This window comes from Rhinoraja longicauda, unplaced genomic scaffold (assembly GCF_053455715.1).
Source record: "Rhinoraja longicauda isolate Sanriku21f unplaced genomic scaffold, sRhiLon1.1 Scf000171, whole genome shotgun sequence".
Classification (NCBI taxonomy): Eukaryota; Metazoa; Chordata; class Chondrichthyes; order Rajiformes; family Arhynchobatidae; genus Rhinoraja; species Rhinoraja longicauda.
This window is the reverse complement of record NW_027601389.1, coordinates 166,985-182,864: the sequence shown is the minus strand read 5'-3', so window position 1 is coordinate 182,864 and position 15,880 is coordinate 166,985. Positions and strand designations below refer to the sequence as shown.

General features: G+C 47.0%; 1 long non-coding RNA gene across 1 annotated transcript in view; it reads right to left on the bottom strand.

Annotated features, from left to right (window-relative positions):
* LOC144590376 (uncharacterized) overlaps positions 1–14,471 on the bottom strand; it is a 38,131-nt gene extending 23,660 nt beyond the window's left edge. The window contains exons 1-2 of the long non-coding RNA XR_013546341.1: positions 14,362–14,471; positions 12,624–12,729 (exon numbers count right to left, since the gene is read on the bottom strand). This is a non-coding gene — a long non-coding RNA (uncharacterized LOC144590376). The remainder of the gene's footprint in view (positions 1–12,623; positions 12,730–14,361) is intronic.
* Between the last annotated feature and the right edge of the window lie 1,409 nt (positions 14,472–15,880).

The following is a 15,880-nucleotide window of genomic DNA, read 5'->3' as shown; positions in this document are numbered from 1 at the left end:
GGGATGTGTCTATTTTCTAGATGTTTATTATCCAATCCATTCTCAGTATAAAATCCCAGTACACAACAGAGGGCCAACATTAGCTCACTGCTGGTGTGGGAGGAAATTATCCTGCAGATGATGCCTCTCTCACACGTCTGTCCTCTGATTCACCATCTCTGCTCACTGTGCACCAGCCCCCACCCCCTCTCCTCCCTTACTCAGCTGTGCTCCCCTCAAGTCAAGGCATCACAGACAGACACAGATCAAGAGAATGGGTTTGAACCTGGTGAATGGAACTTAATTAAGAGCAATGTGAGGTCACGCACTTGTGTGAAGTATGAAAAGGCAGAGGAAATTGAAAATGGTGGAGTGCAGACAGATCGAGGTGTTCTTGTGCATGAGACACCTGACAGTCGACATGAAGGTGTGACAAACATCAGGAAGATAAGCAGCACATTGGGATTTATTGCAAGCGGGGTTGGAGATGATACTGCAGAGTTTAAATTCAACCTGAAATACTATGTGTGGTATTGGTCTCGTTATTTAAGAGTATATTTGCATTGAAGATAGCCCAGAAGAGATTAACTCACCTAATTTCAGGGATAACGCTTTTATATTATCACAAATGTCTAAAAATGTTGGTTTGTGTTGTTTGGAGTTGACAAGGATAAGGGATAAATGAGGGATGAGCCACACACGAGCCCAAGGCAGCAGATATCTATGTATGTATATAACAGGCTAGATGGTGGGACAGAGTCAGAGACAAACAGCATGGAAACAGGACCTTTGACTCCACACCAACCATCCATTAAAAAAAATCCAAACCTCAACTAAGTTATTCTCCCCCATTTTATCTTTGGGCTTGCTTTGTTTCTCACCAACATTGTTTTTATTAATGAACTAAAACATTATTTGTGTTTATGTTATCTTTTATAGAGGTATTAGGCTGCTGTAAATAACAATTTCATTGCACCGTTTCGGTAAATATGTTTCAATCTCTCCCTTCTCCCATCCCCCCATCCTCACCCCCCTCCCCCTTTCCCACTTCCTCTTCCCATTCTGCCCACCCAGATTGCTCCATTCACAACACAGAACAATGTAAAAGATAGAATTAAAATAAAGTACCATCATTGATGTTTTGGGAGCTGAGAGGAAACCCACAAGGTGAAAGGGAGAATGTGTAAATTGCATACAGTCAGCACCCGAGGTCACATTCGAAGCCAGATGATGGGAGAACCGAGGCAGCAGCTCTACGAGCTGCACCACTGTGAGAAGTTTTGAACAAAGCTATTTAAGAAGTGAATTATTGAAAAGGGCAGCAAGAATAAATTAGGAAGCTACAGAACAGCGAGCCTGACATCAGTGGCGCAAAGGTTATTTGAGGGAAGTTGGAGGGACTGGATCTACCAGCATTTCGATAGGCATGGACATTCTCAAGGGGAGGGTGAGTGCTGTGCATGTTGGCACAAATGAGTTCAGGAAAAAGAAAGAGGTCCCACAAAATGAATATACATAGTTAGGCAAAAGGTTCAAAAGCATGAACTCCAGTACCACGTGCTAATGAGGGTAGGTACAAGAAATTTGGACAGATAAATGTGTGGCTGAGGAGTTGTTGCAGGGGGTAGGGATTTGGATTTTTGAACCATTAGAATCTCTTCTGGGGCAGAGTTGATCCATACAAGGAGGATGGGTTACACTTGATCTGGAGACCAACCAATATCCTGGCCGGAAAGTTTACTGCTGGTAGTCGGGTGGGTTTAAATTAACTTTGCTGGTTGGGGGGGGGGGGTGTTCACTGCAGAACTGAGAGAACTGAGGCAGGTGAGAGGCTGGAACTAGGTATGGAGGATGATAAAGAAAGCTCACTAGGCCGGATAGCACAGCAGGACGTGACGTAGGACTGTTGTGATTTTGTGGAATCACCCACAGTTGTGAATTTGTGGAATCACCCAGAGAGCTGAGAATTTGTGGAATTCTCTGCCACGGAAGGCAGTGGAGGCCAATTCACTGGATGGATTTAAAAGAGAGTTAGATAGAGCTCTTGGGCATAGCGAAATCAAAGGGTATGGGAGAAGGCAGGCACAGGTGACTGATTGTGGATGATCAGCCTTGATCACAATGAATGGCGGTGCTGGCTCAAAGGGACGAATGGCCAACTCCTCCTGCACCTATTTTCTGTTTCTATGTTTCTATTGAATAGCGTCTATTTAATGCGAGAGGCCTGATGGGTAAGACTTGGATAGGTACATGCGACTAGGACATTTTAAAAATTACAAAAACATGGCTAAGAGAGGTACAGAACTGGCAGTTTAATGATCCAGGGTACAGGTGCTAGAGGTACAAGAGATGGGGGTAAAAGAGGAGAGGTTGTTGCTCGATTGATTAAAGAGAATGTCACAGCAGTAATCAGATGACATTTCTGATGGGTCTTGTAGTGAGGTTGTATCAGTGGAGCTCAGAAATTAAAAAACGGATGATCAGCTTGTTGGGAGTGTACTACAGGCCCTTAAATAGCCAACGGGAATTATAAGAACAAATGTGCGAGGAAATTTCAGACAGCCGACTAATAGGGTTACCATCATCAGGGATTTTAACTCTCCCAATATAGACTGGGACAGCCAGAGTGTCAAGGGCTGAGATGGCATGGAATTTGTCAAATGAGTTCAGGAAAGTTTCCTCAGGCAATAATTAGAGGCCACTATGGGAGAGAGCAAAGCTCGATCTTCTCTTTAGAAATTGGGGCAGGCAAGTGCCTGAAATGTCAGTGGATGGGCGTTTTAGGAGGTGTTGGAAAATAACTGCAGATGCTGGTACAAATCGAAGGTGTCACAAAATGCTGAAATAATTCAGCAGGTCAGGCAGCATCTCAGGAGAGAAAGAATGGGTGACGTTTCAGGGTCGAGACCATTCTTCAGACTGATGTCAGGGGGCGGGACAAAGAAAGGATATAGGTGGAGACAGGAAGACACAGGGAGAACTGGGAAGGGGGAGGGGAAGAGGGAGACAGAGGAACTATCTAAAGTTGGAGAAGTCAATGTTCATACCGCTGGGCTGCAAGATGACCAAGCAAAATATGAGGTGCAGTTCCTCGAATTTCCGGTGGGCCTCACCATAGCACTGGAGGAGGCCCATGACAGTAAAGGTCAGACTGGGAATGGGAGGGGAGTTGAAGTGCTTAGCCACCGAGAGATCAGGTTGGTTAAGGCGGACTGAACAAAGGTGTTGAGCGAAACGATCACCGAGCCTGCGTTTGGTCTCGCCGATGTAGAGAAGTTGACATCTAGAACAGCGGATACAATAGATGATGTTGGAGGAGGTGCAGGTGAACCTCTGTCTCACCTGGAAAGACGATTTGGGTCCTTGGATGGAGTTGATGGGGGAGGTAAAGGAACATGTGTTGCATCTCGTGCGGTTGCAGGGGAAAGTGCCCGGGGAGGGGGTGGTTTGGGTAGGAAGGGACGAGTGGACCAGGGAGTTACGGATGGAACGGTCTCTACGGAACGCAGAAAGGGGAGGAGATGGGAAGATATGGCCAGTGGTGGGGGTCCCGTTGGAGGTGATGGAAATGTTGGAGGATGATTTGTTGGATACGCTGGCTGATGGGGTGGAAGGTGAGGACGAAACGTCACCCATTCCTTCTCTCCTGATATGCTGCCTGACCCGCTGAGTTACTCCAGCATTTTGTGATACCAGCGTTTTAGGAGGAGTGACCACAGTTCTATTAGCTTTAAAATAGTCATGGTTGAGATTTTGGATTGGAGAAAGGCTAATTTTGAGGAGATGAGAAAGGATTTAAAAGGAGTGAAATGGAAATTGTTGTTTTATGAAAAGGATATAATAGAGAAATGGAGGATATTTAAAGGTGAAATTTTGAGAGTACAGAGTCTTTATGTCCCTGTTCGGTGGAAAGGAAAGAATAATAATTTGAAAGAGCCGTGGTTTTCCAGGGAAATTGGACACTTGGTTCGGAAAAAGAGGGAGATATACAATAAATATAAGCGGCAGGGAGTAAATGAGGTTTTTGAGGAATATAAAGAATGTAAAAGGAATCTTAAAAAGGAAATTAGAAAAGCGAAAAAAAGATATGAGGCTGCTTTGGCAAGTAATGTAAAAGTAAACCCCAAGGGGTTCTACAGATATGTCAATAGCAAAAGGATAGTGAGGGATAAAATTGGTCCATTAGAGAGTCAGAGTGGACAGCTATGTGCTGAGCCGGAAGAAATGGGGGAGATATTAAACAATTTCTTTTCTTCGGTATTTACCGAGGAGAAGGATATTGAATTATGTGAGGTAAGCGAAGCAAGTAGAGTAGTGATGGAAATTAGGAGGATAAAAGAAGAGGAGGTACGGACACTTTTGAAGAATATAAAAGTGGATAAGTCTCCAGGTCCTGATAGGATATTCCCTAGGACATTGAGGGAAGTTAGTGCAGAAATAGCAGGGGCTATGACGGAAATATTTCAAACGTCATTAGAAACAGGGATGGTGCCGGAAGATTGGCGCATTGCGCATGTTGTGCCTTTGTTTAAAAAAGGTTCTAAAAGTAAACCTAGCAATTATAGACCTATTAGTTTGACGTCTGTGGTGGGAAAATTAATGGAAAAGATACTTAGGGACAATATATATAATTATTTGGATAATCAAGGCCTGATTAGAAACAGTCAACATGGATTTGTGCCTGGAAGGTCATGTTTGACTAATCTTCTTGAATTTTTTGAAGAGGTTACCAGGGAAATTGATAAGGGCAAGGCTGTGGATGTTGTCTATATGGACTTCAGTAAGGCATTTGACAAGGTTCCACATGGAAGGTTGATTAAGAAGGTTAAATCGTTGGGTATTAATAGTGAGGTTGCAAGATGGATTCAACAATGGCTGAATGGGAGATACCAGAGGGTAATGGTTGACAATTGTATGTCAGGTTGGAGGCCAGTGTCTAGTGGAGTGCCCCAAGGATCTGTGTTGGGTCCACTGTTGTTTGTCATTTACATTAATGATCTGGATGATGGTGTGGCAAATTGGATTAGTAAATATGCAGATGATACTAAGATAGGTGGAGTAGTTGATAGTGAGGTAGATTTTCAAAGTCTACAGAGAGACTTGGGCCTTTTGGAAGGGTGGGCTGAAAGATGGCAGATGGAGTTTAATGCTGATAAGTGTGAGGTGTTGCATTTTGGTAGGACAAATCAAAATAGGACGTACAGGGTAAATGGTAGGGAATTGAGGAATGCAGTGGAACAGAGGGATCTGGGAATAACTGTGCATTGTTCCCTGAAGGTGGAATCTCATGTGGATAGGGTGGTGAAGAAGGCGTTTGGTATGCTTGCCTTTATAAATCAGAGCATCGAGTATAGAAGTTGGGATGTAATGTTGAAATTGTACAGGGCATTGGTGAGGCCGAATCTGGAGTATGGTGTGCAGTTCTGGTCGCCAAATTATAGGAAGGATGTCGACAAAATGGAGAGGGTACAGAGGAGATTTACTAGAATGTTGCCTGGGTTTCAGCACTTAGGCTACAGAGAGAGGTTGAATAGGTTGGGTCTTTATTCTTTGGAGCGTAGAAGGTTGAGGGGGGACTTGATAGAGGTTTTTAAAATTTTGAGAGGGACGGACAGAGTTGACGTGGGTAGGCTTTTCCCTTTGAGAGTGGGGAAGATTCCAACAAGGGGACATAGCTTCAGAATTGAGGGACAAAGGTTTAGGGGTAACATGAGGGGGAACTTCTTTACTCAGAGGGTTGTGGCTGTATGGAATGGGCTTCCGGTGGAAGTGGTGGAGGCTGGCTCGATTTTATTATTTAAGAGTAAATTGGATAGGTATATGGATAGGAGGGGATTGGAGGGTTATGGTCTGAGTGCAGGTAGATGAGACTAGGTCAGGGAGAATAGTCGGCGTGGACTGGTAGGGCCGGACAGGCCTGTTTCCATGCTGTAGTTGTTATATGTTATATGTTATATGTTAAAGAGAGGGTGGGCTCACAAGTTAAAATTCTAAATTGGGACTCGTGTAACTTTGATGGTATGAGACAGGAACTTGCTCAAGTTGATTGGAGTAGGTTCTTTGCAGGCAAAGAAACATCCGGAAAGCGGGATGCCTTTAAAAGTGTGATGGCATGTGCTCAGAACATGCATGTTCCAATTCGAGCAAAGGGCAAGGCAGGTGGGAGTAAGGAAGCCTGCATGATCAGAGAAATTGAGCCTCTGGTCTGGAAAAAGGAGGCATAGAACTTGTGTAGGCAGCTGGGATCAAGTGTAACGCTGGAGAAGTTTCGGGAAAATCAGGAGGGCATAAAATAGGGAAATAATATTAAGGAAAATCCAGAGAGATTTTATGTACATTAAGATAAAGACGGTAAATAGAGAGAGAATAGGGTTCTCCAGAAACCAAAATGGCTATCTCTAAATGCTGCAGGAGACGGGCAAGGTCCTCAGTTAGGAAAGTCTGTAATATGGTCGAAGAGGTACTGGATGTCCTAAGGTTATTGGAAGTACATAAATCTCCTGGGCCTGATCAGACATATCCAAGAATACTGTAGGTAGCTTGAGAAGAATTGCAGGATCCCTGGCTAAGATATATGAATCATCATTAGGCACGGGTGAGCTGCCGCAAGAGTGGAGGGTGGCTAATGTTGCGCCTCTATTTGAGAAAGGCTGCAAGGAAAAACCTGGGAACTATAGACCAGTGAGCCTAACATCTGTGGTAGGCAAATTACTGGAGAGGATTCTGAGATGAGATATACATGCATTTGGTTAGACATGGGCTGATTAGAGTCAGAGAGTTACACAGCGTGGGAACAGACTTTTTGGTCTAACTTGCCTATGCCGACCAACATGCCCCATCTACGCTGCCCTGGTGTGCTTAAAATGTTTAAAGTCCTCTTCATGCATGATAATAAGTCTGTGTTTTAAATTAGGTTGAAACTGGGCATCTGCAGCTGACACTCACTGCAGTTTACTTTAGTCAGATTCTGTTCTCAAAGGACAAATGGCAATCATAAAACAATAAAATACAGTTGAAAGGGTAACAGGACATTTGCTTATCTGTAATGGCTGTGTTTACTCTGCTGCGCTTTGAGAGGTGCACAATGTATATTTGTATAAGATCATTTGGAGGAAGGAAAACCTCTAAAGTGTTTGCTATGGCAAACCAAACATCAAAAGGAAAGCCTGTACTTAAGGAACAGGTGAATCTTTGTTCGTTGAGCAATCTCCTACGATTGCTCCCAGTGATCACTGTGTTTGGCGCTTTGGAATAAACTCTTGCTTGTCTTGCCAGATCTTTGTGTTGTGTTTTAACGTTTTCTTTAACAAGGGGGAGTTGGGCAAGCTAGGGCTTTATTCCTTTGAGCTCAGGAGGCTAAGCGGTGATCATAAGGTGTATATATTATTGTCTATGTCGTCTGAACGTTTGACAGCACCGGGCCTCGACTCGCCAAAGTTTAGAAAGTTGAGGGGGGATCCTCATTGAAAATTACAGAACAATGGAATGCTGTAGAGTGGATGTGGAAAGCATGTTTCCACTGGTGGGAGAGTTTCGGACCAGAAGTTATAGCCACAGAATGAAAGGGCGCTCTTTCAGAAACGAGGTAAGGAGCAACTTCTTTAGTCATAGGATAGTTTCAAACAGGGGGTGGGTAAATAGAAGTAGCTGCCAGAGGAGGTAGTTAAGGCGGGTGCTGTAAAAACATTTAAAAACATTTGGACAGGTACTTGGATAGGAAAGGTTTAGAGGGTTATGGGCCACATTCTGGCAGGTGGGACTAGCGTAGACTGAAGGAAGAAGAGCCTGCTCATTGAACAGAAGAGCCTGCTTCTGTGCAGTATGACTCCAGGTCGGTTTAGAGATAGTCAGCATTGCTTTGGCAATGGGAAATCCTATCTCACAAACCTAACAAGTATATTTCGAAGATGAGGCCAGGATAGTGAGCAGGACAGTTTCAGACTTCAGAACACCACTGACAAGTTGCCATATGGTAGGCTAGTGTGGAAGGTTAGATCACATGGAATCCAAGGCGAGCTAGACAATTCGATTCAAGGTGGCTTGGATGAAAGAGTCAATGGTTAGTTTTAGAGCACTGTTTTTCTCATTGGAGGCCTGTGACCAGTGGAGTGATGCAGAGGTCAGTGCTGTGTCCACTGTTGTTTGTTATCCACATTAACAATCTGGATGACAGTGTAGTTAAATTTGTACGTGAATTTGTAAATTATGGTAATTATTACACCATAATTGTTCAGTCACATTCAGGGAGAGCATGGTGACGCTGGAATTCTCCACCCTGGAGGTTAGATTGTTGACGATGGAGGTCACAGATCAGTTTTTCAAAGATCATGGAATGCAAAGCTATGTGCAGTTGGCACAGGAGAGGAGTTGAGGTGTGGAGCAAATTGGCTCTGGTCACATTAAATTATGGGGCATGTTTGAGGAGACAAGTGGCCCACTCTCACTTCTGTCCCTTTCGTGTAGTGGTGCAAAAGCGTAGAGTGCTTTGGGAGGTGATTCTTGGGCAGGGGGTCTAATCAGCCATGTCTGGATGATCTAAATTCAGTTGAGATCGGCCCCGTGGAGTGCTCATCCTGCAACATGTGGAAGATCAGGGATATTGTCGGTGTCCCTGATGACTACGTGTGCAGGAAGTGTGTCCAGCTGCAGCTCCTGGCAGACCGCATTGAACGGTTGGAGCTGCGGTTGGATTCATACTGGAGCATCCAAGATGCTGAGAAGGTCGTGAATAGCACGTACAGTGAGTTGGCCACACCGCAGGTAAAAGACAAGCGGACAGAAAGGGAACAGGTGGCCACTAGCCAGCGTAGCAGTAGGCAGGTAGTGCAGGAGTCTCCTGCGGTCATCTCCCTCCTAAACAGATATACCATTTTGGATACTGTTGGGGGAGATTGCTCACCAGGGGAAGGCAGCAGCAGCCAAGTTCATGGCACCGTGGGTGGCGCTGTGGCAAAAGAGGGGAGGAAAAAGAGTGGAAGGGCTATAGTAATAGGGGATTCAATTGTAAGGGGAATAGATAGGCGTTTCTGCGGCCGCAAACGAGACTCCAGGATGGTATGTTGCCTCCCTGGTGCAAGGGTCAGGGATGTCTCTGAGCGGCTGCAGAACATTCTGGAGGGGGAGGGTGAACAGCCAGTTGTCGTGGTGCACATTGGCACCAACGATATAGGTAAAAAACGAGATGTGGTCCTACAAGGTGAATTTAGGAAGCTAGGAGATAAATTTAAAAGTAGGACCTCAAAGGTAATAATCTCTGGATTACTACCAGTGCCACGTGCTAGTCAGAGTAGAAATAGGAGGATATTTCAGATGAATACGTGGCTTGAAAAATGGTGCAAGGGGGAGGGATTCAAATTTCTAGGACATTGGAACCAGTTCTGGGGGAGGTGGGACTAGTACAAACAGGACGGTCTGCACCTGAGCTGGAATGGAACCAATTTCCTTGGGGGAGTGTTTGCTAGTGCTGTCGGGGAGGATTTAAACTAATGTAGCAGGGGGATGGGAGCATGAACAGAGAGACAGAGGGGTGTAAAATGAGGGTAGAAGCAATAGGTAGCAAGGTGAAAAGTGGCAGGCAGACAAATCCAGGGCAAAAATCAAAAAGGGCCACTTTTCAACATAATTGTATAAGGGTTGTAAAAACAAGCCTGAAGGCTTTGTGTCTCAATGCAAGGAGCATTTGTAATAAGGTGGATGAGTGGAATGTGCAGATAGTTATTAATGAATATGATATAGTTGGGATTACGGAGACATGGCTCCAGGGTGACCAGGGCTGGGAGCTGAACATCCAGGGATATTCAATATTCAGGAGGGATAGACAGAAAGGAAAAGGAGGTGGGGTAGCGTTGCTGGTTAGAGAGGAGATTAACGCAATAGAAAGGAAGGACATTAGCTTGGAGGATGTGGTATCGATATGGGTAGAGCTGCGAAACACTAAGGGGCAGAAAACGCTAGTGGGAGTTGTGTACAGGCCACCTAACAGTCGTAGTAGAGTTGGGGATGGCATCAAACAGGAAATTAGAAATGCATGCAACAAAGGTAAAACAGTTATAATGGGTGACTTCAATCTACATATAGATTGGGTGAATCAAATTGGCAGAGGTGCTGAGGAAGAGGATTTCTTGGAATGTATGCGGGATAGTTTTCTAAACCAACATGCAGAGGAACCAACGAGAGAGCAGGCTATTCTAGACTGGGTATTGAGTAATGAGGAAAGGTTAGTTAGCAGTCTTGATGTGCGTGGCCCCTTGGGCCATAATATGGTTGACCATAAGAGTGACCATAATATGGTTGAGTTCTTCATTAGGATGGAGAGTGACATAGTTAATTCAGAAACAACGGTTCTGAACTTAAAGAAAGGAAACTTTGAGGGCATGAGACGTGAATTGGCCAAGATAGACTGGCAATTGATTCTTAAAGGGTTGACGGTGGATATGCAATGGAAGGCATTTAAAGACCGCATGGATGAACTACAACAATTGTTCATCCCAGTTTGGCAAAAGAATAAATCAGGGAAGGTAGTGTATCCGTGGCTAACAAAGGAGATTAGGGATAGTATCAAAACAAAAGATGAAGCGTACAAATTAGCAAGAAAAAGCAGCTTACCAGAGTACTGGGAGAAATTCAGAGTCCAGCAGAGGAGGACAAAGGACTTAATTAGGAAAGGGAAAATAGATTATGAAAGAAAACTGGCAGGGAACATAAAAACTGACTGCAAAAGCTTTTATAGATATGTGAAGAGAAAAAGATTAGTTAAAACAAATGTAGGTCCCTTGCAGTCAGTAACAGGTGAATTGATCATGGGGAACAAGGACATGGCAGACCAATTGAATAACTACTTTGGTTCTGTCTTCACTAAGGAAGACATAAATAATCTGCCGGAAATAGCAGGGGACCGGGGGTCAAATGAAATGGAGGAACTGAGTGAAATCCAGGTTAGTCGGGAAGTGGTGTTAGGTAAATTGAATGGATTAAAGGCCAATAAATCCCCAGGGCCAGATAGGCTGCATCCCAGAGTGCTTAAGGAGGTAGCCCCAGAAATAGTGGATGCATTAGTGATAATTTTTCAATTTTTTTTAGATTCTGGAGTAGTTCCTGAGGATTGGAGGGTAGCTAATGTAACCCCACTTTTCAAAAAGGGAGGGAGAGAGAAAATGGGGAATTACAGACCAGTTAGTCTAACATCGGTAGTGGGGAATATGCTAGAGTCAGTTATTAATGATGGGATAGCAGCACATTTGGAAAGTGGTGAAATCATTGGACAGTCAGCATGGATTTATGAAAGGTAAATCATGTCTGACGAATCTTATAGAATTTTTCGAGGATGTAACTAGTAGAGTGGATAAGGGAGAACCAGTGGATGTGTTATATCTGGACTTCCAGAAGGCTTTCGACAAGGTCCCACATAAGAGATTAGTATGCAAACTTAAAGCACACGGTATTGTGGGTTCAGTATTGATGTGGATAGAGAACTGGCTGGCAGACAGGAAGCAAAGAGTAGGAATAAACGGGTCCTTTTCAGAATGGCAGGCAGTGACTAGTGGGGTACCGCAAGGCTCAGTGCTGGGACCCCAGCTATTTACAATATATATTAATGATTTGGACGAGGGAATTGAATGCAACATCTCCAAGTTTGCAGATGACACGAAGCTGGGGGGCAGTGTTAGCTGTGAGGAGGATGCTAGGAGGCTGCAACGTGACTTGGATAGGTTAGGTGTGTAGGCAAATGCATGGCAGATGCAGTATAATGTGGATAAATGTGAGGTTATCCACTTTGGTGGCAAGAACAGGAAAGCAGACTATTATCTGAATGGTGGCCGATTAGGAGAAGGGGAGATGCAACGAGACCTCAGTGTCGTGGTACACCAGTCATTGAAAGTAGGCATGCAGGTGCAGAAGGCAGTGAAGAAAGCGAATGGTATGTTGGCATTCATAGCAAGGGGATTTGAGTATAGGAGCAGGGAGGTTCTGCTGCAGTTGTACAGGGCATTGGTGAGACCACACCTGGAGTATTGCGTACAGTTTTGGTCTCCTAATCTGAGGAAAGACATTCTTGCCATAGAGGGAGTACAGAGAAGGTTCACCAGATTGATTCCTGGGATGGCAGGATTTTCATATGAAGAAAGACTGGATAGACTCGGCTTGTACTCGCTGGAATTTAGAAGATTGAGGGGGGATCTTATAGAAACTTACAAAATTCTTAAGGGGTTGGACAGGCTAGATGCAGGAAGATTGTTCCCGATGTTGGGGAAGTCCAGAACAAGGGGTCACAGTTTAAGGATAAGGGGGAAGTATTTTAGGACCGAGATGAGAATGGTTTTTTTCACACAGAGTGGTGAATCTGTGGAATTCTCTGCCACAGAAGGTAGTTGAAGCCAGTTCATTGGCTATATTTAAGAGGGAGTTAGATGTGGCCCTTGTGGCTAAAGGGATCAGGGGGTATGGAGAGAAGGCAGGTACAGGATACTGAGTTGGATGATCAGCCATGATCATATTGAATGGCGGTGCAGGCTCGAAGGGCCGAATGGCCTACTCCTGCACCTATTTTCTATGTTTCTAAAGAGATAAATGAGGAGGTGCGATCATAATGAGGAGTAAGGCAAAACAAAACACACACCCATCTTCCAGTCCCAGCTCCCTCTCACCTCAGCCTTTCTTGTGTCTGTTGCTCAACTGTTCCCTGCGGCCTTTCACCAGACCTTGCCTCTGTTTCTGACATGTAGAGCCCATTGTTCTCGCTCTATCCGCTTCCTGAAACAAATGCGACATCAGTCAGGGGCGCGACAGGGAAATAAAATCTGACTGCTAGAACTTTAATGAATGTTGGAATACAAAGAGTCATGCAGCACCACATCCCCTTTAAATTTTCCCCTCTCACACTGAACCTATAAACCCTAGTTTCAGACCTTCACCCGGTCTGTGCTCACGTGATTATATAAACCTGTATGTCATCTCCTTAAGTTTCTTTGCTCCATGGAAATCAATCCCAGCCTATCCAGCTCCTCCTTCTCACTCAAACCCTCCAATCCAGGTAATCAATCGATCTATGTTGCATCTTTTCCAGTTTACTAACACCCTTCCTGTAGCAGGGTGACTGGAACTGTACATATCATAGCGGGTGTGGTCTCCCTAACGTCTTGCACATTGAGACAGGATGCTGCAGAACAGATCTAGAGACAGATTACCTCTGGGGCTGTCTGCATTCCCTATACCTCCCTGGCCAGGCTCCATCTCCAACCCCCTCCGTGTCTCCCTCCTGCTAATGTCCCCCTCCCCAGTTCAAATATCAATCCCCCTGTGTCTGCCTCACATGTCCTAAACCCTCACCATCCCCTCTGCCCCTCCTCACCCTTGATTCCCATAACCCTTGCTATCTCCTCTCCATCCTCCTTGCTGTCCCTGCCCAACCATCGTCCCCTTCAGCCCCATGTCCTCCCTCCCACCCTGCCTACGCCCCTCACTGCCCATCCTCCTCCCACCCCACTCTCCCCACACCCCTCACCTTCTATCCCCACACCCTCCCCCTCTCCCCACACCCTCCCCCTATACGCCTCACTCTCCCCCTACACCGCTTACCCTCCCCCCACTCACCCTCTCCCCTCATCCTCTCCCTCACCCCTCACCCTCTCCCCACACCCTCTCCCTCCCCCACTCCCCTCACCCTCTCCCCACACCCTCTCCCTCCCCCACTCCCCTCACCCCTCTCCCTCTCCCCTCACCCCCCCCTCATCCTCTCCCCTCACCCTCTCCCTCCCCCTCTCCCCACACCCACTCCCTCCCCCTCCCCCACTCCCCTCTCCCCTCACCCTCTCCCCTCACCCTCCCCCCTCACCCTCTCCCTCCCCCACTCCCCTCACCCTCACCCTCTCCCCACACACTCTCCCTCCCCCACTCCCCTCACCCTCTCCCCACACCCTCTCCCTCCCCCACTCCCCTCACCCCTCTCCCTCACCCTCTCCCCTCACCCCCCCCTCATCCTCTCCCCTCACCCTCTCCCTCCCCCACTCCCCTCACCCTCCCCCTCTCCCCACACCCTCCCCCTCCCCCACTCCCCTCTCCCCACACCCTCCCCCTCTCCCCACACCCTCCCCCTCCCCCACTCCCCTCTCCCCACACCCTCCCCCTCCCCCACTCCCCTCACCCTCCCCCTTCACCCTCACCCCTCTCCCTCCCCCCTCCCCCAACACCCCTCACCCTCCCCCTACACCCTCACCTTCTCTCCCCACACCCTCCCCCTCCCCATCCCCATCCCGCTTCTCACTCCCTTCCCCCTCACCTTTCCTTCCCACCCCCTTCTCTCCCCCCACATCCCCTTTCTCTCCCACCCCCTTCCCCGCCCCCATCCTCCCCTTCTCTAACCCACCCTGAGCCACCCGGCCCCACCTGTCGTCTCTCCCCGCTCCATCCTCCGTCCCCTCGGGCGCTCCCTCGCTCTCCGACCGTTAAACCGCCATCATCGCGGGGCGCGCGGTCTCCCTGACGGCGTGACGTAGGGCGGGGCTGAAGGTCCGCTTGACGTGTGGACGTAGGGCGGGGCTGGAGGTCCACCTGACGGCGTGACGTAGGGTGGGGCTTGAGGTCCGCCTGACGTGGTGACGTAGGGCGGGGCTTGAGGGCCACCTGACGTAATGACATACGGCGCGGCTCAGGACCACGTGACGGCGTGACACAAAGAAAACCTGCGGGCAACCTGGCGGCGTGACGTAAGGGGGAGGTCGGGACCAACTGACGGCGTTACGTCATGGGAATCCCCTGGCCGACCTGCCCTGTGACGTAGATGGAATTCCGCGGGGAGCGCGGGGTAGCGGGTGAAGGTGGATCCTGGTCCGAATCAAAGATACCAGAGGAACAAAATGGTTTCCTGGCTTAAACGGGCGCATATTTCCTTCTGCAGGAGGACCTGTGCCTGCTTAACTTTCTCAGATTTTACCAACCGTTCATTAGACAATAGGTGCAGGAGTAGGCCATTCGGCCCTTCGAGCCAGCACCACCATTCAATGTGATCATGGCTGATCATTCACAATCAGTACCCCGTTCCTGCCTTCTCCCCGTACCCCCTGGCTCCGCTATCTTTAAGAGCTCTATCTAGCTCTCTCTTGAAAACATCCAGAGAATTGTCCTCCACTGCCTTCTGAGGCAGAGAATTCCACAGATTTGCAGCTCTCTGACTGAAAAAGTTTTTCCTCATCTCCGTTCTATATTTTCTACCCCTTCTTCTTAAACTGTGGGCCCTGGTTCTGGACTTCCCCCAACATTGGGAACATGTTTCCTGCCTCTAATGTGTCCAATCCCTTAATAATCTTATATGCTTCAATAAGATCCCCTCTCATCCTTCTAAATTCCAGCATGTACAAGCCTCCGTCGCTCCAGTCTTTCAACATACGACAGTCCCACCATTCCGGGAATTAACCTAGTGAACCTAGCTGCACACCCTCCACAGCAAGAATATCCTTCCTCAAATTTGGAGACCACACATGAGTTGAACATATCTTAAGGATTTTTCATCATTCCATATCAGGGCTACCTTCTCTGGAGTCATCGGAGGTCTGTTCCCTGTGGTTTTTGGGTCGCCCCATCAAAATCGGGTGAGATGTTAGGCCTGTGTTCCTATTTTTCTGATTTGTTAGGGCATACTTCACTATGGGCATGGCGTCTGGCCACAACAACCTACTTTAAGGACATACTTTGGCCAACTTTGGCATACTTATTTCCCCATTTGCTCTTTCTACCATCCCTGAGGACTGTTGATGTAATCAATGCTTTATTTTTCCATAACTGCCCAAAGTTCAACCCCAAACGCAGAGCAGAATCGGTATGGATATTAGGCAATATCTATATGCAGGCATGAGCCAGGGCATACAGCACAGCCCCCTGGGCAGACGGTCCGGATGGTAAAACATAT